The 27060-nt window shown below is 40.5% G+C and overlaps 1 protein-coding gene and 1 non-coding gene across 3 annotated transcripts in view; one reads left to right on the forward strand and one right to left on the reverse strand.

The window, feature by feature from the left end:
• The window catches only part of Ttc28 (tetratricopeptide repeat domain 28), a 533351-nt gene that overhangs the window by 453821 nt on the left and 52470 nt on the right, over positions 1-27060 (reverse strand). The gene's annotated exons all lie outside the window — the stretch shown is intronic.
• On the forward strand, positions 21568-21673 carry LOC142842756 (U6 spliceosomal RNA). The gene has a single exon (XR_012909437.1). It is a non-coding gene; the product is annotated as a U6 spliceosomal RNA (small nuclear RNA).

Here is a 27060-nt window from a genome sequence, read left to right on the forward strand (position 1 = left end):
TGCAACTAATAAAACTTCAGGTCATATCCTGATACACTCTCTCCACCCTACAGAGAAGAGTGGGTATGCAGAAAGACAGAAACAAGCCAAAGGTCCAGGAAATGAGGATCTTGACATTGAACCCTCAGTCTATATGCCTCAGTCTATACACTTAATTTTCGTACCCCACATCCCATCACCAAACTATTCAAAAAGCAGACAAAGATCTGACTTTGTAGACATTTACTGAGGAACTATCATCATGAATACAATAATTGATACAAGGCAGGAATGTTGTCAGCATCTGGGATGCTAGCACTTAGGAGGTGTAAGAGAGAGGACCTTGAGCGCAGCCAACCAAGGCACAACCGAGCCCTCCATAGACTTTACCACCTAGTGAAAGCCCATCTCCCAAAGATTATACTTAATACACTTATAAGAACAAAATGAAGTCATGTTATCCTTATCTGCAGATCCTTATCAAACCTGCACTTAAACCTAGAGCCCCCTCAGAATTCTTAGACCTGATAAGCACTTAAAATTGACTGAGATTGAACTCTCCAACAGAGAAACCAGGGAAACAAATCCCATTAGTAATAGTCTTTCTAAATATCTAGGAATAAACCTAGTTAAAGAAGTGAAAGCCTCCACAATGAAACTATAAGGCACTTAATAAAGCAGTGGGTGCTGCAGAGATGGCTCACTGGTTACAAGCACTGGCTGATCTTCCAATGGAGCCAGCTTCAGTTCCCAGCACCCATGAGGCAGTTCCAGGGAACATAAGCTCTCTTTTCATCACCACACACACACACATGGTACACAGACATGTGTGCAGGCAAAACACTCATGCATCTAAAATAAAATAATCTAATTTTTTCCTTTTTTCTAAATTTATTTTATGTACATTGGTGTGAAAGTATCAGATCCCCTGGAACTGGAGATACAGACAGTTGTGAGTTGCCATGTGGGTGCTGGGAATTAAACCTGGGTCCTCTGAAAGAGCAGTTTGTGTCCTTAAACACCAAGCCATCTTTCCAGCCCCCTAAAAAAATTTTTTTGAGAAACTGAAAAACACTAGAACATGGAAAAACCTCTAAAGTTTATGGATTAGAAAAAATTACTAATGCAAAAATGGCTTTATTATCAAAATCAATCTAAAATTTCAATGACATCCTACTCGAAATCTCAATGGCTTTTTTAAGAGTTAGAAAAAATATGCAATACTTCAGACAAAAGCACAAAGATAAAGCAACCCCAGACAGGCAGAGCCACAGGCTAACAGACAGCGTGTCACTAACACGGAAGTACATGTGTGCCCTGATGCAGCAGACCAGCAGGGCTAGAAACAGAGGCAGCTAAGTTAATAACGTGGTCTGAGACAAACACTGGGCAGAGACAACATATAAACAAACACTGCAGCAAAGTGGGTTTCCACATATCAGAGAATGAAACCACAGCCCTATCTCTCTCAGACTACACACACTATCAAAATGCACCACCACAAAAACACACAAAGCACAAACGCCTCAGAGTAAACTAAATCCACATCCTTAAATATTAAAACTTAACTTCAACATCCTTAAATATTAAAACACTTCAAGGCAGCACAGCTAGAATTTTCTGAAGGATTTCAATGGCACAAAAAAAAATCTAAAAAAAGGGTGGGAGACGGTGCACACCTTTAATCCCAACACTGGGGAGGTAGAGGCAGGTGTATCTCTGTAAGTTCCAGGACAGAGTTACACAGCGTGTTCTAGAACAACCAAGGCTATAGAGAGAGACAGGTGGTAGGAGACAGGTGAATCTCTAAGAGTCTGAGGTTAGTCTGGTCTACATAGCCAGTTCCAGACCAGTCGGGCTACACTGTTAGAACCTATTTTCAAGATAAATAAATAAACAAACAAGAGTGTGCGTGATAGTTTATCTTGATTGTCAAATTGATTGGTTATGGGATCAACTAAGTGACATACTTCTGGAATGAGTCTAAGTATCTCTTGGGAAGGTTAACTGATGGGGTATGATTCTCCCCTTTGGAGATATCCCAGATCTAAGGTGGTCCAAGGGAAAAGCAACGCTACTTTTGCCTGCCCACCTTTAATCTTTGCTGTTAAGTCCACCTGCTTTGAAGCTGCCACTTCTGCTGCCATTCATCACTGACATGGAATTCAGCTTCTTTGGTTTTGCAACATAGACTAAAGACTAGCAGTCCACCATCAGTGCCAGACAGGGAGTACTGAGGCATCCAGCCATCAGGGACTGTCAGCCTCTTCAGTGTTTAGATAGCCACTGTTAGACTACCCAGCCTATACCATGTAAGCCAATCTACTAAATTCTCTTTGTGGGGATGAGGTGAGGGCTCAGCAGTTGAGCACTTATTGATCTTTCAGAAGACCTGGATGCAGTTTTACCAGCAACCACACAGCAGCTTACAACCACCTATAACTCCAGTTCTAGAGAATTCAACACTCTATTCTGGCCTCTGCAGGATCCCACACACATACAGTGCACATTAACTCACACAAACACATAAAAATAATAAAACTAAACTGTGCCTGAGATATTTATATAATTATTTAAAATCACCTTTATGAGGCAGGGCATGGTAGTGCATGCCTTTAATCCCAGTACAAGGCAGATCTCTATGAGCTGGAGGCCAGCCTGATCTATATAGGAAGTCCCAGGCTCCCTAAGGGTACATAGTGAGACCTTGTCTCAAAAACCTTAAAAAAGAATAAAATAATAATAATAAATTCAATCAAATTGCACTAATGAGATATATACATATCCACTCCATCAATTCTGTTTTTCTGGAGAACACTAATATAGTTTGACAAGAAAGAAAAAAATATCAGAGCAAGTCCAGTGATTTGTGTCAGGCAGACAGAGAAAAAGTAGAGGAGGGTCTTAAATAGTTTTTTCATTTCCTCCCATTGTTGTCTGTGTTGTCCTGGGTTTCTCTATAGATTCATTCATCTCCTCTTTAAGGACCTCTATCATCTTCATACAAGCTGCTCAAGGCTTTTCCTTGTTCCTTATCTATGCTGGAATATTCGGGGCCTGCTATGGTAGGATTTCTGGGCTCTAGTGGAGACATATTGTCCTGGCTCTTACTGCTTTTCCAGTGGCATCTAGGAATCTGGGATTAGCAATATTGTACTTCCAGGTGTTGATATTTAGTGACATCTTTTCAGGTGGGTGTTTTGTTCCTTGTTACCTGTTTCTTCTATGGCTTTACAGGAGAGCATAGTGGCTGTGTGCTTCCTAGAGGAAAATCTTCTGGGGTCCTGAGAGGTGTGGGCACTAGGAGTTCGACATTAAATGTGTTTCTGGGCATTGAGACCTGTAACTTAAGAATGGGGATTGGCTGAAGCAGTGCGGGGGATCACAAGAGGAGGAAAGAAGGGCATTCCCCCAAAATTTGTTTAGTTACCCCCCCTGGGAATGGGGACAGAGAGTGGGGAGAGGCCAAAGCAGAAGGTCTGCTGAGGAGCTGGGAATGAGACCGGGGGAATTGGACAAGAGGAATGGAGGCAGAGGGTAACCTACCCTTAGTGTACTTACTTTCCTGCTGAAAGTGATCTGAGGGTTCACAGGGACTGACTGCTAGATTTGAGGGCAGGGACAAAGCAATAAGCAGTATGAAAGGAAGCTATGTATAATCCCCAGAAACGGAGGGTTGGGGGGGGGTGGAAAGACATTCTCCTGCAGAGGTGGGGACTGGACTTGGAAGGAGCAGAGAGATGTGAAGACCTACAGTTGTCCTACCTGCTTCCCTGGCAGGAGTGGCTGCAGGAGCTGGGGCTGGTTAGAAGGGAATGGTCTGTGGGATGCACTGGAGATGAGGTTGTGCAAAGGATGCCGCGGTGTTCTGCGGCACTGGTGCGGGTGGGACTAGGGCACTGACTGGGTCTGGAGGAACAGAGATGTGATCTGCAGTTTGCCTACCTGCTTTCTACAGCAGGGGCCTATGGGTTTCCATAGTGACCATCTGCTGGAGTTGGGGGTTGGGACAAAGCAACTAGTGAGGTAAGAGTGGCTAGGAAGGGACGATCTGTGGGACTAGATGGGTAGGAGCCTAGAGACCAGGTAAGAGGAGGCTGCTGATGGTGTTCTGCTCCAGAGCTGGGGATAAAACTTGGAACTGTCCTTGGAGGAATGGAAGAGGTGAAGACCTGCAGTTTGCCTAACTGCTTTCCTGGCAGTGGCAGTCTGTGATAATGTTAACAAGCTTAATTATAATATTTACATACATGATTTTAGTCATTCTTCTTCCCCTTTTCGCCCTTATTCTTGCCTCCCACATCCCTGCACTTCAAGTGTCCCCTTGTTTTCACGTGTAATTTACACACGTGATGTAATATAATACATACATATGAATGCCAGAATAGTTACCTACGGAGACCAAAGGTGTCAGGCTCTGCCTCCCGCTGAATTTACACATGGCTATGAGCCACCTGACACACACGCTGCATTCCGACGTGGATCTGTAAGGCCAGTACACTCTCATCTCTCCAGCCTTCTTCATTCTTTCTTTCCTCTTTTTTTTTTTGTTGTTGTTTTCAAGATAGGTTCTATTATATAAAAAAAAACAGGCTGGCTTTAATTAAACTCAGAGGTCTGCCTGCCTCTCAGGTCCTGACCATCTTGTTATACTTTAATGCAATATTCCTATGGGCATTTTAATGTTGAGGCATGTTAAGAAACTGTTCTATAAAATAATTCTAGAAACATGTAGCATTAACTATTCTTAGCTAAAAATATTAAAGTATACCAAACCAGGTTCAAGATTTAAATACTGGCTAAAGATTAAATCATCCAAGCAAGAATATGTTTTAACACAACCTCCTAACACTGTCATAGTTCAATCAAGAATGCATGAAAACTACAGATTCCATTATTCATTTCTAATGATTTAATACCACTGTTCTATTTGGAACTATTTCATGTTGTATAAGTTTATGTACTATTTTTTCTATTTTTATCTAAATATTGCCTTTAAAGACAAAAAGCTCTATCAAGTGATGTTGGATTTTCCTCCCACTTCATCATCCCATGCCCCTGACTCTGACTTACAGAATGAGGCAGCTACTCAGATGGTGTCTACATGCTTCCTCAAGCCTCTTCTCTGGCCTGCTCCTCACCCTGCAGGGCTCTGGCAATGTTTTTCAACTGCACTGGGCCTGCCTTGAGCTTCTGCTCCTCTTATCTACTTCTCTGTCACTTGTGGTAAGCTGAGCACAGGCCTTCTCAAAAGATAAATGTCTTAACAAATAAATAACCAATGACTCTGGCAGCTCAGTGTGCTGAGGAAATAGAGGGAGGGTGAGCAGAGACTATATACTACGATACAAAGGCAAACCTGTCTTACAGCCTTCAAAGCAACGCTGCTTTATTTAACACTATGAATCATGAGTTGTAATGATCAAAGTCATGCTAATTTTCTAGCTTTCCCAGGGAAGCCTTACTAACATTAAAAGCATCATTTACTACTATCTATACATCTGTCAAACCATCTGAGCAAACAGCTGAGAACCAGTGTGCCAGGCAGTCTCCTGGCAGGTAGACATGGCTGAAGCACTCAGGAAAGCCACTTTGGTATTGAATGGGAACCAAACACCCACAGAGGTTAGCAGTTTCCAATTCCATCAACACACTTTCTCACCACATTATTAGTCATGACGTTTTCCTCACTCAGGAAGACTCCCATATTTCATCCAAATCCGGCCAATCCTGTGGGGGTTGTTCATGTCCAACTTTCCTCAGAAGACTTTACCTTGCTTAGAAGCTATAATTTCTGATAACAGCACTCCACATATAGTACTGTGCCCTCCAGATTCTAATACTTTTAAATCATAATCACTAGGCACAGAACTCTTATATAGTCTTTGTACTCATTGTATCAGAGGGCTTTAACTTTCTTGAGAGCCACTATCTGATCATTTCAGCTACTCATCTATCTACTCTAACAGCATCTAGTAAACACCTCCTGATGCCAGGCTCTGGGCAAATACTAGGAATACAAAATTGAGAACCAGCAGTTCAGGAGCACTGTTTGCTCCTCCAGGGGTCCTGAGTTGAATTCCCAGCAACCACATGTCAGCTCACAGCTGTCCGTAGCATCAGTTTCAGTGGACCCAACACCCTCCCAAGGGGATACAAGCAGGCAAAACATCAATGCTTATAAAATAAAAATTAAAAAAAGTAATAAAGAGCTAGTTCCGGGACGGGCACCAAAGCTACAGAGAAACCCTGTCTCGAAAAACAAAAAAAAAACAAAAAACAAAAAAAGTAATGAAAACCAGCAGTTCTAGTCACAAAGAACTCTGATTCTCTCCTTATTTTCACCGTAGTTTTACTTACTAATCAGATGGCTTACTGTAACACTAATGCCTACAGACTATTCAAGTACTTTCCAGTTAATTGAACATAACATTTTTTTAATTAATTTATTTATTTATTATGTATACAATATTCTGTCTGTGTGTATGCCTGCAGGCCAGAAGAAGCACCAGACCTCATTACAGATGGTTGGGAGCCACCATGTGGTTGCTGGGAATTGAACTCAGAACCTTTGGAAGAGCAGGCAATGCTCTTAACCACTGAGCCATCTCTCCAGCCCTGACCATAACATTTTTAAATTTAAAATGTATAACAATAGTGTTCCAGAATTTAAATCCCTTTTCAAAAAATAAAAAAGTGCGACATGGTTCAAGGCTTCTTTCTTTTAAGATGTTTAAAACAAACAAAATATACATAAACTACAAATTGGAAAAATAATTGTAGAATCATGGTCTTCAACATTTTTCTTCAATTTAAAAATCTAAAATCACCAATTTTTACAAAACAAAATTGCCAAGTATTTCATATTCCTAATTTCTACAAATCCATAATTATTTTGTGCTCATATTTCTCATGCCTCTTTATTGACATTTTAAGTTTCTCACACTCAGAATCAAATATACACACTTTAATTCTTAATAATTTTAGTATAATATATGACATGATCAATCCATTGACAGATGAATGATAATCATCTCCACAGACAGATATTTTGAAAAGGGTATTTTCCCAGCAATGAGATACAACATTTTATCAGATAGCATTTTTTTTATTTTCAAAGAATTATCTTTATTCCTGCAAGGGGCAAATGATAGTATTGATATTTTGTAGATAGTAAGTTCTCCTAAAGGGGTCTTAGGGATAGAGAGCCAAAAGATCACCCTTCATCCCTTCAAAGTATGAAAGTTAGTGAGGCTGTGGCTGTAGTTTCCTCACTCAAGCTGTAATTTTTTCTAGATGGGACCATTCTGATTTTTTTACCAGACACAAGAGTCTTGTAAATCTAGTGCATAAATTAGTGTCTCAGAATCAATGGCATCAATGACAAGTGCAACACATTCTCTCTGTAAACCATATGACTGGCTAATCGATCAAGCTACCATACCCTACTTCTGCCATGAATGCATATCTCTCATTTTTGCAGCAGCAAAGCAATTTCATAAGATTATGTCTAACATTATTTGGATCTATTAAAAACTATAAAAACAGTGCCGTGAAACACTATGAGGTACCCACATTCTCTGAGCTGTTTTACAGCGTAACGATGTCAAACCACAGGCAGTGCAGCCAAGGGCATCAGTCTTCACAGAAGTCAACACATGTACTTACTATATAACATATACACATTTCTTTCTTAATCTCTATGTGTGTGTTTCTCTGAGAAGTACTTTGTGAATCTAGAAGAGTGCAGCAGACGCCAGGGAGTTCCCAGCTGTCAGGAGTTGCCTGGAATGGGTGCTAGGAACTGAACTTTGGTCATCTAAGCAGCAAGGGCTGCTGAGCCATCTCTCCAGCCCTAACACATGCGTTATTTAATGTTAAAGATATTTAATAAATATTTATAGCAAGTAATTTAATGTTAGTGAGTTTATGAATATATTTAATAAACATATGTTAACAAATCAAACATATCTACAAGGGCGGTGGTGGCGCACGCCTTTAATCCAAGCACTCGGGAGGCAGAGGCAGGTGAATCTCTGTGAGTTCGAGGCCAGCCTGGTCTACAAGAGCTAGTTCCAGGACAACCTCTAAAGCTACAGAGAAACCCTGTCTCGAAAAAAAAAAAACCAAAAAACAAACATATCTACATTCAGTATTTAAAACACAATCATACATATTTTTGGTATACATAGTTCAGTCCTAGAACGATCCCACCATTGAAACAAACCTCTGAGACTTTCCATAAGTGTATTTCCAGAAAGAGGTTCCTTTAGAGGAAAGACAATCCTGAAGGAGGCAGCACCATTCTGCTGGTGAGGTCAAAGGCTGACGAAGAGGGAAAAAGCATGCTAGGCTCGAGGATCCATCTCTCACTGCTTCCTGGCTGCAGACAATATATGACCAGCTGCCTAATTCTCCTATTGCCATTGTAACCAGGGAAGCCAATGTTTCCTTTTTAAGTTTTTGAACTTACTAATGAGAAAATTTCAGAATGAATTGAGATGGAAGTTTAGGGACAACTTATTAAAGTTTGAAAGAAAAACAACTGCATAGGCAATTTAAAAATCCCTGTTGTTAGCTCAGTGGTGATGGCACATGCCTTTAATTCCAGCACTCAGGAGGCAGAGGCAGGCAGATCTCTGTGAGTTCAAGGCCAGCCTGGTCTGCCAGAGCTAATTCTAAGACAGGCACCAAAGCTACACAAAGAAACCCTGTCTCAAAAAAAAAATCCCTGCAGTTGCCAGGAAAAGGAGAGATGAAGAAAGTCAGGTCAGATCTGAAGAACTGAGAAGCCCACAGTATCCCAGAAAGATGTTGAAGCCTTTAGCCAGTATTCAAAGTACTGGGAAAAAAATGCTTAGTAGGGAGCCTTAGATCTATACCAAAGGGCACTTGATTCTAGGTTCTTGTGGTCCAAAGAAAAGGACTGTAGAAGGGACACTTTTGGCAAAAAATAGAAATACAGCCAGGAATAGCAACCTTGAACCCCAGCACTAAGGAGGTACAAGCAGGTAGAGCTCTGTTAATTCAAGGCCAGTCTGGTCTACAAAGTAAGCTCTAGTCCAGCCAGTGCTACATAATGAAATCCTCTGTCTTTAAAAATATATTTAAATTTTTTTAAAAAGAGGGATGGCTCAATAATTAAAAAAAAAATCACTGTCTGCTCTTTCAGATGACCCTGGTACAATTTCTGACATCCACATGGAGACTCACAGTGCTTTGATACCAGTTCCAGGGGATCCAACACTCTCTTCTAACTTCTAATGACACCAAGCAGGCATGTAGTGCACAGACATGCTACATGAAGGCAGGAAATCTCATGCACATCAAATAAAATAAATAAAAAGTAAAAAGAAAGAAAGAAATAGAGCACAGAGGCGGCGCGGCGGCCAGACGCGCAGAGGCGGCGCGGCGGCCAGATGCGCAGAGGCGGCGCGGCGGCCAGACGCGGCTGGGCGACACTGCATTCAGGAAGAGGCTTTGGGGGACCGGCACAGCGGCAGACACAAGCGGCGGGGACAGGCGTGCAATAAGGAGAGCAGATCGCCCTACTACAATTGAATCAAAGAGGTAGGCCTTTGGTTGGCCAGGTCACTGGCACACGGGGAGCCTGGTCCTGTCCTGAAGAACCTTCGGAGGGGTGAGAGGGTTCTTGGCCTGCGGCAGGAACCAGGAAACAGAGCAAGGGCATTTTGTAAGCGGAGCCCTTGGCCAGCAGGGAAACCTGATTCGGTTTTTAAAAGACCCATTAGATAGGATCAATAGGAGGAGATGGGCAGGCGCCAAGGCAAGAATTCACCCAATAATCTGAAAAACAACATGAAAACACCAGAACCCAATGATCTTACAACAGAAGGACTTGAACAACCTAACACAGAAGAAGTGGAAAAAAATGGCTTTAAGAAGACAATAGAGTCCCTTAAACAACATGCAAAAAAAATGCCCTTAAAGAAATGGATGAGAAGTATAACAAAAACTTTGAAGAAATGAGTAAATACGTACATGATACCCTGGGAAACCAAGAAAAAACGATCAAACAGGTAATGGAAACAGTTCAAGAATTGAAAACTGAAATGAAGGCAAGGAAGAAAATACAAACTGAGGACCAGCTGGATATAGAAAATCTAGGTCAACGAGCAGAGTCTACAGAAACAAGCATAATCAATAGAATACAAGAGCTAGAAGAAAGAATCTCAGATGCTGAGGACACCATAGAGAAAATAAATGAACAGATCAAAGAAAACAGCAAAGCCAACAAATTCTCAACACAAAACATTCAGGAAATATGGGACACAATAAAAAAAACCAAACCTAAGAATAATAGGAATAGAAGAAGGAGAAGAGTCACAGATCAAAGGCCCAGAAAATATTTTCAACAAAATTATGGAAGAAAACTTTCCCAACTTAAAGAAAGATATTCATTTAAATATTCAAGAAGCATACAGAACACCAAACAGACTGGATCAAAGAAAAACATCTCCTTGCCATATAATAATCAAAACACAAAATATACAGGTTAAAGAAAGAATATTGAGAGCTGCAAAGGAAAAAGGGCAAGTAACTTATAAAGGTAAACCGATCAGACTTACACCTGACTTCTCTATGGAAACTATGAAAGCCAGAAGGTCCTGGATAGAGGTACTGCAGAAGCTAAGAGACCATGGATGCAAACCCAAACTACTATACCCAGCCAAGCTATCGTTCATTATCAATGGAGAAAACAAGACATTCCAGGATAAGAACAAATTTAAACAATACGTACCCACAAATCCAGCCCTACAGAAAGTAATAGAAGGAAAATCGCAACCCAAGGAATCCAACACTGTCTACAATAACCCAGGCATCTAGTGACCCTTCACCAGCACATCTCAAAGAAGGGAGACACACAATCTCTCCTACCAAAAGCAATAAGAATAACCGGAGTAAACAACCACTGGTCATTAATATCAATTAATATTAATGGGCTCAATTCACCTATAAAAAGGCACAGGCTAAAAGACTGGATACGAAAACAGGATCCAACATTCTGCTGTTTGCAAGAAACACATCTCAACCACAAAGACAGGCACCTACTCAGAGTAAAGGGTTGGGAAAAGGTGTTTCAAGCAAATGGTCCTAAGAAAAAAGCAGGTGTGGCCATACTAATTTCTAACAAAACTGACTTCAAACCAAAATCAATCAGAAGAGACCGAGATGGTCACTTTATACTCATAACAGGAACAATTCATCAGGATGACGTCTCAATCCTGAATATCTATGCCCCCAATATAAAAGCACCTACTTATGTAAAAGAAATATTACTAGAACTCAAGGCAGACATCAAACCACACACAATAGTAGTAGGAGACTTCAACACACCTCTCTCTCCAAGGGACAGGACAATCAAGCAGAAACCTAATAGAGAATTAAGAGAATTATTGGAGGTAATGAAGCAAATGGACTTAACAGACATCTATACAACATTCCACCCAAATAGGATAGAATATACCTTCTTCTCTGCAGCTCATGGAACTTCTCAAAAATTGACCACATACGCGGAAACAAAAAAAACCTCCACAGATACAAAAAAATATTAGTGTCCACCTGTGTCTTATCGGATCACCACGGATTAAAGTTAGAAGGCAACAACCACGCTACCCCCAAAAAACTGACAAACTCATGGAAACTGAACAGTCAACTACTGAACCACACCTGGGTCAAGAAAGAAATCAAGAAAGAAATTAAATTCTTCCTTGAATTTAATGAAAATAAAGGGACAACATACTCAAACCTACGGGACACAATGAAAGCAGTGCTAAGTGGAAAGTTCATAGCACTAAGTGCCCACTTAAAGAAAACGGAGAATGCATACATTGGGGACTTAACAACACACCTGAAAGCTCTAGAAAAAAAGAAGCAGACGCGCCCAGGAGAAGTAGGAGACTGGAAATAAAAAAACTGAGGGCTGAAATCAACAAAATGGAAACACAGAAAACAGTCCAAAGAATCAATGAAACAAAAAGCTGGTTATTGGAGAAAATCAACAAGATCGACAAACCCCTATCCAAACTAATTAAACGACAGAGAGAGAACACACAAATAAATAAGATCAGAAATGAAAAGGGGAACATGACCACAGACACAGAGGAAATTCAGAGAATCATTAGATCTTACTACAAAAGCCTGTATGCCACAAAACAGGAAAATACAAAAGAAATGGACATTTTTTTAAATAAGTACCATATACCAAAGCTAAACCAAGACCAAGTGAAATATCTAAATAGACCGGTTACTCGCGAAGAATTAGAAATGGTTATCAAAAATCTCCCTTCGAAAAAAAGCCCAGGACCAGATGGTTTCAATGCGGAATTCTACCAGAACTTCCAAGAAGAACTAATACCTATACTCCTTAATGTATTTCACAATATAGAAACAGAAGAGTCATTGCCAAATTCCTTTTATGAAGCTACAGTTACCCTGATACCAAAACCACACAAAGACCCAACCAAGAAAGAGAATTACAGACCTATCTCACTCATGAACATCGACGCAAAAATTCTCAATAAAATACTGGCAAACCGAATCCAAGAACACATAAGAAAAATTATCCATTATGATCAAGTAGGCTTCATCCCAGAGATGCAGGGCTGGTTCAACATACGCAAATCTATCCATGTAATCCACCATATAAATAAATTGAAACAAAAAAACCATATGATCATTTCATTAGATGCTGAAAAAGCATTCGACAAAATTCAACACCCCTTTATGATAAAGGTCTTGGAGAGAATAGGGATACAAGGGTCCTACCTAAATATAATAAAAGCTATTTACAGCAAGTGTTGCGGGAGGTCCTCCTGGTCCTCCAACCTATAGCTGCTGAGATACCAGCCCATTGGGGCGTGGTCTCTCTCCCTTTAAAAAAGCGGCCACTTCCCTCTTCTCTCTCTCTTCACTTCCTGCTCCGCCGGTGACTTCTCCTTTCCTGGTTGCATAGAGGGCTGTTGCCTGGGACAGTGATCTGTAAGTTTTTTCCCCTTTAAATAAATACCACCCTATTAATCATAATCCCAAATTGGTGTGGCATTGTTTGTGACTTACGCCTTCATTTTGGCACCCAAAGTTTGGTTTTAGAACCTCTCCTTTCCCAGCTCACAGCCGCGAGTTCGGCTTGGCGGCCGCAAGTTCGGCTTGGCGGCCGCGAGTTCGGCTTGGCGGCCGTGAGTTCGGCTTGGCGGCCACGAGTTCAGCTTGGTGGGAGCCCTCCCTTCCTCAGCTGCTGCCTGTGCCTTGCAGCGGCGGCCTTGGCCTCCCCACGTGGATTTAAACTCCACAGGCCCGCGTAGTCTCTGCCCGCGTGGTTTGCTCTTTTCTGGGTCGTTTTTAAATCTCCCTTGCAAGCACAGCTCTTAAGTGGCGCGAACCAGAGCATGCGGTTGCTGAAAGCTGCAAGCCCTCAGGGTGACTCTGTCACGTGAAGGCATAAGTGGCTTCCAGATTGCTCTTCTCTACCCCTGGATTCTGGGTTTCTGGTTCCGTCTCTGGAATTGATTTAATTACATTTACTTTGTTGAGAAACTTGCATTTTCCAGTTTTTAACATCTACTAAGGCACTGAAACAGGACCATGTTTTCATCGCGACTCTGCAACAGCACCACCTGCTGGATAATAGGTAATATGGCAATTTTCGTTTCTAACGCAAATTTTACTGCTTTGTTTAGACTAATACAATGGATTAGTAATTTTATATTTACTAATACAATGAATTACATCATACAAGGTTTATATGATTATGGGGATACCTTAATTTGCTTGTTACTAGGCTTCAGTTTTCTTTTCCATATTCTATCATTAAGGAAGAATATGGCACTCCTAAGAACGATTGAGTCTTTACGTACTAATAATGAACAGAAAAATATGGCACTCCTAAGAACGATAGAATCTTTACAAACTAATAATGAACAACTAATTGCCAGGATTAAAATTATTGAAAATCAGAGGTTATCTGAACAAGTGGATACTATGACAGACAAAATTGATTCCATATCCAAGGGTATTAGAAAGTTACCTGAAAGGGTTCAGGCTGTTGAATTTGACCTTCAGACTTTATCACAAAGTTTTGATAAGGTAACAGAATGTACCTCCAAGATGGGAATCTACATGATATACAAGAAAAGTTTAAGGAGGACATGTTATCTTTGAAGGAAAAAATTAAAGCTTTGGAATCACAGGTGCAGAATGGGGACCAAAAAATTGATACCTCAGTGAAATCACTGGAAATATATACAGGTCAGGAGATTCAGGATTTAAGAGAGACAATGATATAAAGATTTGAAAAGATTGGAGAAATTATTGCAGCTGGTGAACAGAGTAAGGAGGCACAAGGACAGGACACAATGCCTCCACCAGCTATTAGAACTGGCTTACCCAGGGTTCTAGCGACATACCCTATACTTAATTCTGACAAAGCGTCAACTTCTAAAGGCTCAAAGGGAGTCAGAGAAGCTAGATGGACACCAATAGCAATGAATGATCTGAAAGAAATTAAGCAAGCTGTTGTTAATTTTGGCTTGCACAATGAATATGTAAAGGAAATGATAAAGACTTGGGCTTCTAATGCTAGAGCTACCCCCCATGATTTCCATCAGTTAGTGTCTGCAGTTTTAGATAATGGACCTTCCTTGATGTTTGGAATTTATTTCAGAGAAGAATCCAAACATATGGAACAGCAAGGAAGAGCAAAAGGTATTGAGGTTTCCCAAGATCAAATTCTTGGTGCAGGAGAATATGCTGATCCACAGGTCCAAGCTCTTTATGACGATGAAGTACTGTGTCTATGTCACTAAGCAGCTTTAAATGCTTTGAATAGGATACAAGATCCAGCAAAAAGGGTTGAATCATATACCAGAATTAGGCAGGGACCGAGAGAACCCTTTATTGACTTTTTGCAAAGATTAATTAAGGCTCTGGACATAGGGGTAACAGACCCAGAATCTAGACGAATACTTCTTGAATCTCTAGCTTTTGAGAATGCAAACATAGAATGCAAAAAGATAATTGGGCCTTTAAAGTCTAGATCAGCACCTATGGATGAATGGATTCAGCATACGATGAATGTTGAGACGTTTAGCTATAATGATGAATCTTGGATAGGAGAAGCGATTTCCAAAGCAATGAGGAGACATCAAACTGCCAGGTGTTTTAATTGTGGTAAATTAGGACATTTGCAAAGGGATTGCAGGCAAAGAATTTCTAGGAATAATATCTCTTCTGGGAATGACAAAAATAGGAGACCTCGGCCTTCAGGTATATGTAGGAGATGCGGTAAAGGCAGGCATTGGTCCAACGAATGTAGGTCAACAACAGATAGACGGGGCAATCCGATATCATCGGGAAACTCCTTGGAGGGCCTCTCGCAGGCCCCCAAGCCAACAGTGGCCCAGTCATTCCCAGTCACAGTGGAGAACGTGCCTCACCAAGAAAATTAAAAGCTCCAATTTCTGCTGTAAAAAGTAATACTGGTCTAAATGATGAATTACGTGTGGAGGATGAGTCAAAAAACCCAGTAGGACAGAGTAAACGTATATTTTGGCAGACTTCTATTAATGATCAAAGACCAAAGCTAAGAGTCTGTATAAATGGCACTTTTATTGAAGGCTTATTAGACACAGGTGCGGATGTAAGTATCATTACCCCAGAATCTTGGCATCCAAATTGGCCTCTTCAAGAGGTAGATGTTCAGTTCCTAGGAATTGGAACCCTATCTCGTGTAAAACAAAGCACAAGATGGGTTGAATGCATAGAGCCCGAAGGGCAAAGAGGAAGACTAAGGCCATATATAGCCAATATTGCCATAAATTTATGGGGCCGTGACTTGCTACAGCAATGGAATACCCAGATTAACATTCCTGTATTTCCAGGAACTCATAATTCTGGGAAGGATATGATGAGGTATTATGGAAAAAGGTCACCAGCCATTCAGGCTGTACAAGAACATACAGCAAATACCAAACCTTTAGAGGTACCAACAGCCCTACCTTTAAAATGGCTAACTGAGAAGCCAATATGGATCAAACAGTGGCCTCTAGCTGAAGATAAACTACAGGCATTGGAACAGCTGGTGCAAGAGCAACTAGATGCTCACCATATTGAAGAATCAACCAGCCCTTGGAATTCTCCTGTGTTTGTTGTAAAAAAGAAATCTGGTAAATGGAGAATGGTGACAGATCTAAGAGCTGTCAACAAAGTAATTCAACCTATGGGCCCACTACAATCTGGAATTCCTTTGCCTTCTCTGTTACCAAAAGGATGGCCTCTTATAGTTATTGATTTGAAAGATTGTTTTTTCACTATACCGTTACAAGAAAAGGATAGAGAAAAATTTGCCTTCACAGTGCCTACTTATAATAATTCTCAGCCTAATAGGAGATATCGATGGACTGTTCTCCCACAGGTATGCTCAATAGTCCTACACTGTGCCAATATTTTGTAAGTAAGCCATTGGAAATAATTTGTAAACAATTCCCCAAGTCCATCATTTATCATTACATGGATGACATCTTGTTATCTGATTCAAATAAAGATACTTTAGAAAGGATGTTTGAAGAAGTAAAGAAAGTCTTGCCTAGGTGGGGATTACAAATTGCCCCTGAAAAGATTCAAAGAGGAAATTCTATTAATTACCTAGGTTACAGAATAGGGTTAGATAAAAATTAAAACGCAAAAGGCACAAATTAGGAGAGACCGCTTAAAAACTCTTAATGACTTCCAAAGATTGTTAGGAGACATTTCCAGTCTATGACCAGCTGTTGGGATAACACCTGATCTAATAGTTCATTTAAACAAAACCTTAGATGGTGATAAAGATTTGAATAGTCCAAGACAACTGACAGCTGAAGCAGAAAAGGAACTGACAATGATTGAGGAAAAATTACAGGAGGAACATGTGGATAGGGTGAACCCAAATCTTAGCTGCATCCTAGTCATATTGCCTTCCAGAATTTCTCCTACAGGGATTCTAATGCAGAGGGAAGATATTATTTTAGAGTGGATAGTTATACCTAATAAACCAAGTAAAAAATTAAAAACTTATGTGGAAAAAGTCTCTGAATTAATTATAAAAGGTAAGCTGAGACTTCGTCAACTAGCAGGTATAGACCCAGCAGAAATTATAGTGCCTTTTACTACTGAAGAAATAAAAAAGTTATGGGAAGACAATGAACCGTGGCAAAGAGCTTGTGCTAATTTTTTGGGAGAAATTAATAGCAACTATCCCAAAAGTGGTAGACTTAACCTCATAAAAAGAACTTCTTGGATTCTTCCTAGAATTGTACGTGATGCTCCAATAACTGGAGCCCGTACGTTCTATACTGATGCAAATAAATCAGGGAAAGCAGGTTACAAGTCAGATGAATTGAGTAAGGTGGAACAAAGCCCTTATAATTCTGTCCAGAAGGCAGAATTATATGCCATTCTTATGCTGCTAAGGGATTTTAAAGAACCTCTTAATATAGTTACAGATTCACAATATGCAGAAAGAGTTATCTTGCATATTGAAACCGCTGAATTTATACCAGATGACACAGAGTTGACTTCAGCCCCAAGTTTAATTATTTCTTAGGTTTGAGTATCATTTCTTATTTTTATAGAGATTTCAAGTGTTCTCTTAAGCTGTTAATGAGATCTTTCCTATTTAGGAACTTGGTGCTATGAACTTGCCGCTTAGGACTGCCTTAATTGCGCCCTTCGGGTCTATATATGTTGTATTTTCATTCAATTCTAAATTTAAAAAGAAAAAGAAAAAAAGAAAAGACTTAAAAGCTGGGCATGGTAGTGCATGCCTTTAATACCAGTACTCGGTAGGCAAAGGTAGATTAATCTCTGAATCTGAGCCAGCCAGGTCTGCAAAGTAAATTCTAGGACAGTCAGAGCTACACAAAAAAACCCTGTCTCAAAAAACAATAAACAAACAAACAAATAAAATAATTCCCTCTTGGTCCAGAAATTGGAACTAGCCTAGATGTGTATGCTAGCTAGTTTTAGGTCAACTTGACACAGTAGAGTTATCTAAAAGGAGAGACCCTCAATCAAGAAAATATCTCCCTAAGAGTCTGCTGGAAGGCATTTTCTTAATGATTTATTGGGGAGTGTAATGGCATTTCATTTGTATTTTAATAAATAAATCTTGCCTGTGGATCAGAAAAGTAAAACAGCCACAATGGCCAGCCTTACAGACCAGGTAGTGGTGACACACCTTTAACCCCAGTCGCCACAATGACACACCTTTAACCCCAGTAGCCACAATGACACACCTTTAATCCCAGTCGCCACAATGACACACCTTTAACCCCAGTCGCCACAATGACACACCTTTAACCCCAGTAGCCACAATGACACACCTTTAACCCCAGTCGCCACAATGACACACCTTTAACCCCAGTCGCCACAATGACACACCTTTAACCCCAGTCGCCACAATGACACACCTTTAACCCCAGTCGCCACAATGACACACCTTTAACCCCAGTAACACAATGACACACCTTTAACCCCAGTCGCCACAATGACACACCTTTAACCCCAGTAGCCACACTAGCTTGCCACAGAAACCAGGCTGTAGTGGTGTACAACCTACATCTCAGAACTAGACAGGATTATAAAACAGGAGCAGACAGCTCTCAATCTCATTCTGAGGTTTCCTGGAGGCAGGATCGCCATTTTCAGACTGAGAGTGAGGTAAGTCAATGGCTGGCTGCTTTAATTTTTCTGGTCGTCAGGTTGAACCCCAATATCTGTCTCTGAGTTTTTATAATTGTGCTTCAGGAAAGTGAAGCCCATTGTGTATAGTGCCATCCCTGGGCTAATGGTCCTAGGTTCTAGAAGAAAGCAGGCTGAGCCACATAGGAGAGTGGCCCCTACCCTTCATCCAGGCAACACAGTAGAGATGGCCCTGAAAGTGTAGGAAAACTGACCCTGAGAACACGAAAGTCTGAGAACTGGTCCTGCCCCCTACCCATTGATGCAAGGAGTGAACTAGCCAGGACAGTGCTGGAGTGAAGGCGAAGGCAGAAGTCACAAACGATCCCACACCAGTTTGGAATTATGATTAATAGAATGGTTATTTATTTAAAGGGGAAAAACTTACAGATCACCGTCCCAGACAACAGCCCTCTGCGCAATCATGAAGGGAGTCTAGTCGCCAGAAGCGGAGCAGGAAGTAAGAGAGAGTGAGGAGGAAAGTGGCCGCTTTTTTAAAGAGAGAGACCGCCCCAATAGGCTGGTATCTCAGTGGCTATTGGCGGAAGGACCTCCTGCAACACTGGAGAGTCCGCTCTGGTGGTAAACACTGGGGAGAACTGGCAGGTTGACCAACCCTGCAACTACCCAGGTCCAGAACCAGGGTTATATGTTGGCCTATCCCAACATCCACCCCACTAATCCCAGGGCGAGGGCGGTATTCAGTCCTGTGGACCCAGGGCAACAATGGGATGTCCAAGAAGAGTACCAGTGAGGGCCAGTATTGATGGTGCAATGAAGACGAGGGGCTTCAAACCAGACCAATGACTCTTTTCCTTTTTTAAATTTTATATACATTGTTCTGCCTGCATGTATGCCTGCATGCCAGAAAAGGGCACTGGATCTGACTATACATGGTCATGAACCACCATGTGGTTGCTGGGAATTGAACTCAGGAACTCTGGAAGAACAGCCAGTGCTCTTAACCTCTGAATCATCTCTCCAGCCCCCAGATTAATGATTCTTTCTGACAAATGTCAGCATGTAAAAATAAAGGAGTTTATTGCATGTCTCACTGCGTCACACTGCAGCTTCAATGATGAGATTTTCTCCTTCTTTTTCCCTTTTTTCATTTCCCTCTTAAATTTTGTTTTACTTTGGGGTGGGGAAGGAGATGGGTGGGATCAGGAGGCATGATGTGAAAGGCACAAAGAAGAGAGAGAGAGGAGAGAAAGGGAAGAAGGGAGGGAGGGAGGGAGGGAGCGAGGGAAGGAAGGAAGAAGGCTAAGCAAACCATGTAGAACAAGCCAGTAAGTAGCACCCCTCCATGGCCTCTGCATCGGCCTCCGGGTTCCTGTCTTATTTGAGTTGCTGTTCTGACTTCCTTCAGTGATGGCCCACAATGTAGAAGTGTAAGCCAAATAAACCCTTTCCTCCCCAACTTGATTTTGGTCATGCTGTTTTGCCACAGCAATAAAAAACCTTAAGTAGAGTAATTTCTATCAACTGATGAACAATTAATGTGACATAGAAACAGAAATGCGCAAGGAAATGGGCGGGGCCGGAAACAACCGCTCTGGTGAGTGACCCAGACCCCACAAGTAAATGGGTGGAGCCGGAAACAATCGCTCTGGTGAGTGATCCAGACCCCAAAAGGCAAATACTTTATTTTTATCGTATGCGTAGAAGTTACATTTTAAGTTTTAGATGTGTGCTTCAATCCGAATAACCACAGATGTTAGATAACTCGGTAAGGAACCAGGGTAAGATAGGAGATATTCCACAAAAAGGGAAATAGAGTATAGTGTTACAAAGAGATAAAGAAAAAAGTAGAATAGGAGGGCTAATATCAAAGTAGTAAACATAAGTGTGCAAATGAAAAAGTAATGAAATCTATAAAATAATGAGTTGAGTTCAGTGATGATAACTAGAGAGTAAGAAAATCTTTAAAAAAATAGTTTTATGTCTAAAAATTGGACCAGATATTTTTGCAAATTAAAAACAGATTGTAAAGAGAGGGTTGGAGTTGGAAAATTCCTGTTCATCAAATTAAAAACAAGAGCTCTATTTATTTAAAAACAACACTTAATGTTGTCAAGTTACATTCTTTGTTCTACCATTTTTACAGGGGCTGAGTCCACGAGGACGCTGCAGGAGGTATGTAAGTGGCCCTTGAAGACACTACAAGAAAGAAGGCAACATATTCCTAATACCCCAAGAAAAGTGTGTTCCCAGACCAACAACTGGACTTGATTAAAAAGAAACCCTAGTCCAGGCTCCACATGGCTACGTGACAACACACATGAGAAATGCTCCATTTCTCACGGCCTCTTGCACAGTGACTGATACCGTGAGTCTGCTTCCTCCCTTCCTCTTGCACAGTGACTGACACCGTGAGTCTGCTTCCTCCCTTCCTCTTGCACAGTGACTGACACCGTGAGTCTGCTTCCTCCCTTCCTCTTGCACAGTGACTGACACCATGAGTCTGCTTCCTCCCTTCCTCTTGCACAGTGACTGACACCGTGAGTCTGCTTCCTCCCTTCCTCTTGCACAGTGACTGACACCGTGAGTCTGCTTCCTCCCTTCCTCTTGCACAGTGACTGACACTGTGAGTCTGCTTCCTCCCTTCCTCTTGCACAGTGACTGACACTGTGAGTCTGCTTCCTCCCTTCCTCTTGCACAGTGACTGACACCGTGAGTCTGCTTCCTCCCTTCCTCTTGCACAGTGACTGACACCGTGAGTCTGCTTCCTCCCTTCCTCTTGCACAGTGACTGACACTGTGAGTCTGCTTCCTGCCTTCCTTCCCGCACGTTTCTACATTCTTTCCATTGACAAAACCTTCTTAAAGGGACATCATGAAAAAGACAAAGGAAGTGCTCCTTTGGCAGCACATATACTAAAACTGGAACGATACAGAGAAGATTAGCATGGCCCCTGCGCAAGTATAATACGCAAACTCGTGAAGCCGTCAATTTTTTTTTTGTTATAAGCATCAATGTGACACAGAATACTACAACGTGGGGCATTGTTTCTCCATATTTGGAAGATAAATTTATGTGTAGACTGTTTTTGTAAGATAAGTTAATAACTAAAAATCTATTGAAACGGTCTTGCAACAATGTGTGCCCAGATGCTTCATGCAAGCATTGCTGCCACAGACTTTTCTATTTTTAGAAAGGATTTTTATGGATCAATGCCCCAGTTGTCAAAGTCCAATGTTGGTGTTTTCAGTCTTTAAAATGTCACCTGTAAAATGGGCATTATTTATGGTTTTTTTTTGTATTCCTGATTATTGTACGTATAGTGTAAAGAAAGTCTGTACATTGGATTATAACACTAGTATATTTAAACTCACAGACTTATTTTGTAAACCATCATCTTAATGTACTGTAATAAACATGGTTATAATATGTAAAATTCCTCCCTGACACACAATTTTGTGTGCAATAAACCAATTTTGCTTGCAATAAAATCTTGAAAAATAAAAAAAGAAAAAGTAAGTATAAATAAAGGTTCACTTTTGCTTTAAATTTGTGCATTTTTACTTCCATAAAAGGATAAAAGACAAACAAGTTTTTCATATAAGTAATTAAAGTTACAAATGTATATAACATTACTTTTATAGTAGATCAAACTGTGCTGGGACAGTAGAATTGCTGCTGTCTAAAAAAGCATGGTATTTAAAATGAAGGATAAAGCCGGGCGACGGTGGCGCACGCCTTTAATCCCAGCACTCGGGAGGCAGAGGCAGGCGGATCTCTGTGAGTTCGAGACCAGCCTGGTCTACAAGAGCTAGTTCCAGGACAGGCTCCAAAGCCACAGAGAAACCCTGTCTCGAAAAACCAAAAAAAAAAAAAAAAAAAAAAAAGAAGGATAAAAAGTAGATGACAAGGGGCTGGAGAGATGGCTCAGCGGTTGAGAGCACTGACTGCTCTTCCAGAGGTCCTGAGTTCAATTTCCAGCCACCACATGGTGGCTCACAACCACCTGTAATGAGATCTGGTGCCCTCTTCTGGCCTGCAAGCAGGATATTGTATACATAATTAAATAAACCTTTAAAAAAAAAAGTAGATGACAAGTGTAGTACACCTCTCTTGCCTATAGTTAGCGCTGTAATACAACACAGAATGCAGCACTGTGGGAACAATACTTTTTCTAACCTGTGAACTAATCAGTTAGACTAACTGCCCACAGTTCCTTGTGAAATCTATAGTATTCTGCATTTTACAGCTTTTTTTTTTGCTATGAACCTGGTTTGCAGAAGTTCAGGAACTTCAAACATTAATGTCAAGAAACTTAAAAACACAGTATTGCCAGGTGATGGAGGCACATTCCTCTAATTTCAGCACTCAGGAGACAGAGGCAGGGGGATCCCTGTGAGTTTGAGGCCAGCCTGGTCTGGTCTACAAAGTGAGTTCCAGGACAGCTACTGTTGTTACGCAGAGAAACCCTGTCTCGAAAAACAAAAGCAAAACAAAACAAAGTTTCTTTTAGCTTGGCAAAAAGTTTTATGTCAGTGACTGAAGAGATGGTTCGGTGACTAAGAGGATTTACTTCTCTTCTGGTATATATAAGATCAATTCAACACCCCAGTCAGGTGACCTCTGGCCTCCATGGACACCCCCACCCATGTATACAGGCACACATACAAACACATATGTATTTAAAATAAAATTTCTTAAAATACATTTATATCCATAGAAAAAAAGCAGATTTGTTAATATCAAATCTAAGGGTTAAGTTATCAAAAGATTAAAATCTCAGTTATTAATTTTACCCTTTAATAAAAGTAAACACTGTGCTTTTTATTTAAATAGTCTAATTCGAGAAGCACAATTTCCAGTAGTATTCCATTTTATGAGTTCCAATATGCTTTCGTCTTATTTATCCACAGTCCAAAGGGAATAGGAGTCTCTATATCCCTGCCTTCCTCCAGGTCTTGCTCTTCTTTTCTTTCTTTTTTTTTTTAAAGATTTATTTATTATTTATAACAGTGTTCTGTCTGCAGGCCAGAAGAGGGCACCAGACCTCATTACAGATGGTTGTGAGCCACCATGCAGTTGCTGGGAATTGAACTCAGGACCTCTGGAAGAGCAGTCAGTACTCTTAACCTCTGAGCCATCTCTCCAGCCTGGCTTGCTCTTCTTTTAAAAGAACAAAATGGGATTAACTAACTTTGTAATATTGGTTATTATAATGATTCCTTTTTCCTTTTCCTTTTCTTGCTTTTTCTTTATTGAAACAGGGACTCGTGTATACCAGACAGTCTAGATCTTGCTGTGCGGCCAAGTATGACCTTAAATTTCTGATCCTCCTGTTTCTACCTCCTATGTGCTAGGATTGCCAGCCTGTGCCACCAGGCAGAATTTATGTAGTGTCAGGGGTGGAACCAAGGGCCTTTCAATCTATAAACTGAGTTTTTTCCCTATTTAAAGAAGGGTTCAACTTACAAAAATTTAAATCTACACAAAATTTTTAGGAAAAAAATCTATAATATAGTGTAATATAATGAAGTAAAATTAAGTATTCCTGTACATATAATAATTGTCTATCATTATACTCCAAGTACTAAAAGAGGAAAGTTCTCTCTGAATATCAAATTCAACATAACAGAATGCTAAAGAAAAGGGGGTTGTAATTGACCTTGAGACCCTCACATCTAATGAGTAAGAAGAGCAGTCACACTGAGACCGGAGCCAGCTGCTAGTAGGTTGGTGTTACCGCTCAGCATGTCCACTGTTGTCTTCAGAGAACTAGAGGGACTACTACTGGGAAAATTGTACAAGAAGTACAAAATACAAATACATTCTACTGTCAATACAATACAATACAGGTCCACATGGGTCTTTTAAATATCTAGCAGGCTTTTCCTAAAAATCCTTGTGTGTGCGCACATTTGCATATGCATGGAGATTAGGAAAGAATTTTGGATGTCAATCTTCAGGTGACATCACCTCTTTTGGGAAGATACAGGATGGTTGTTACACAGCTCCTTTCACTAGACTGGAACTGACTGGTCAGTAACTCCCAGTACTCCAAGCATGCAGCAGCTCACCTGGATTCTGTTCTTACATGGGTTTTAGGGATCAAATTCAGGTCTGCCTACTTACAGAACAATTGTTTTACTGAATGAACCATCATCCTAACCTTTAAAAAGATTTTTACATTCATGCGGGGAGAGAGAAGAGGGGAGGGTTGGGGCAAGAAGAGAACATCACATCTCCCTAGAGCTGGAATTAAAGGCGGTTGTGAGCTACTTACCTTGACTGCTGGGAACCCAAATTCAGGTCCTCTGCAAGTGCTCTTAAGCACAAAGCCATCTCTCTAGTCCCTCAAAATACCCTTTTTAAACAGCATTCTCTTGCAGGGCAGTGGTGGCCATGCCTTTAATCCCAGCATTCGGAAGGCAGGCCCATCTCTGAGAGCTCGAGGCCAGCCTGGTCTACAAGAGCTAGTTCCAGGACAGCTAGGACGACATAGAGAAACCCTGTCTCAAAACCTAAACACAAAGTACACATTCTAAAAAGCAGCTGTTTGTACAATTAAGGCTATCAGAGGGATCCAGATTACCAAAATCAGAAATGAAGGGGGCATAACAACAGACACGGAGCAAATCCAGAGAATCATCAGGTCATACTTTGAAAACCTATACTCCACAAAACTGGAAAACATAGAGAACATGGGCAATTTTCTGGATAAGTATCACATATCAAGATTAAATCAAGACAATATAAACAAATTAATGTATCTATAATCCATAACGAGATAGAAACAGTCATCAAAAGTCTCTCAACCAAAAAAAAAAGCCCAGGGCCAGATAGTTTCAGCACAGAATTCTACCGAAATTTCAAAGAAGAGCTAATACCAATACTCCTCAAATTGTTCACTCAATAGAAGAAGAATGAACACCACCAAACTCTTTTTATGAGGCTACAGTTACTCTGATACCCAAACCACACAAAAATGCAACTAAGAAAGAAAATCTCCTTCATGAACATTAATGCAAAAATATTTAATAAAATGCTAGCAAACCGAATCCAAGAACACATCAGAAACATAATCCACCATGATCAACTAGGGTTAATCCCAGAAATACAGGGATGGTTCAACATACTAAAATCCATCAATTTAATCACCATATAAATAAACTGAAAGAAAAAAGCCACATGATCATCTCATTAGATGTTGAAAAAGCCTTCGACAAAATACAACACCCCTTCATAATAAAGGTCTTAGAGAAATCAGGGATACAAGGAACATGCCTAAACACAATAAAAGCAATATACAGGAAGTTAACAGCCAACATCAAACTAAATGGAGAGAAACTCAAAGCGATTCCACTAAAATCAGGAACAAGACAAAGCTGTCCACTCTTTCTATATCTATTCAATAAGGTACTCAAAGTCCTAGCTAGAACAATAAGACAATAAAAGGAGATCAAGGGGATATAAATTGGACAGGAATAAGTCAAACTACTGCTATTTGCTGATGGCATGATAGTACACATAAGTAACCCTAAAAATTCTACCAGGGAACTCCTACAACTGATAAACACCTTCAGTAATGGGTGGCAGGATACAAAAAAAAAAGAATCAGTAGTTCTCCTATATACAAATAAACAGGCCAAGAAAGAAATCAGAGAAAACATTACCCTTTACAAGAGTCACACACAACATAAACTATCTTGGGGTAACTCTAACCAAACAAGTATAAGACCTGTATGACAAGAACTTTAAGTCTTTGAAGAACGAAATTGAAGAGAATATCAGAAAATAGAAAGATCTCCCATGCTCATGGATTGGTAGGATTAACACAAGAAAAATGGCAATCTTACCAAAGCCAATCTACATATTCAATGTGATACCCATCAAAATCCCAGCACAATTTTTCATAGACCTCAAGAGAACAATACTAAATTTTATATGGGCAAAAAAATAAAGCCCAGGATAGTCAATCATGTACAATAAAGGAACATCTGGAGGCATCACCATTCCTGACTATAGCTCTAGAGCTACAGTAATGAAAACAGCTTGGTATTGACATGAAAACAGACAGGTGGAGACCAATGAAATTGAATCGAAGACCTTGATATTAACCCACACACCTATGAACAACTGGTTTTTGACAAAGAAGCTAAAACTGTAGAAAAAAGAAAGCATCTTCAACAAATGGTACTGGTATAACTGGATGTCAACATGTAGAAGAATGAAAATAGATTCATATCTATCACCATGTACAAAAATCAAATCCAAATGGATCACAGACCTCAACATAAAACCAAACACACTGTACCTCACAGAAGAGAATGTGGGAAGTACCCTTGAACGCATGGGCACAAGAAACCACTTCCTAAATATAACACCAGT

This window comes from Microtus pennsylvanicus, chromosome 1 (assembly GCF_037038515.1).
Source record: "Microtus pennsylvanicus isolate mMicPen1 chromosome 1, mMicPen1.hap1, whole genome shotgun sequence".
Taxonomy (NCBI): domain Eukaryota; kingdom Metazoa; phylum Chordata; class Mammalia; order Rodentia; family Cricetidae; genus Microtus; species Microtus pennsylvanicus.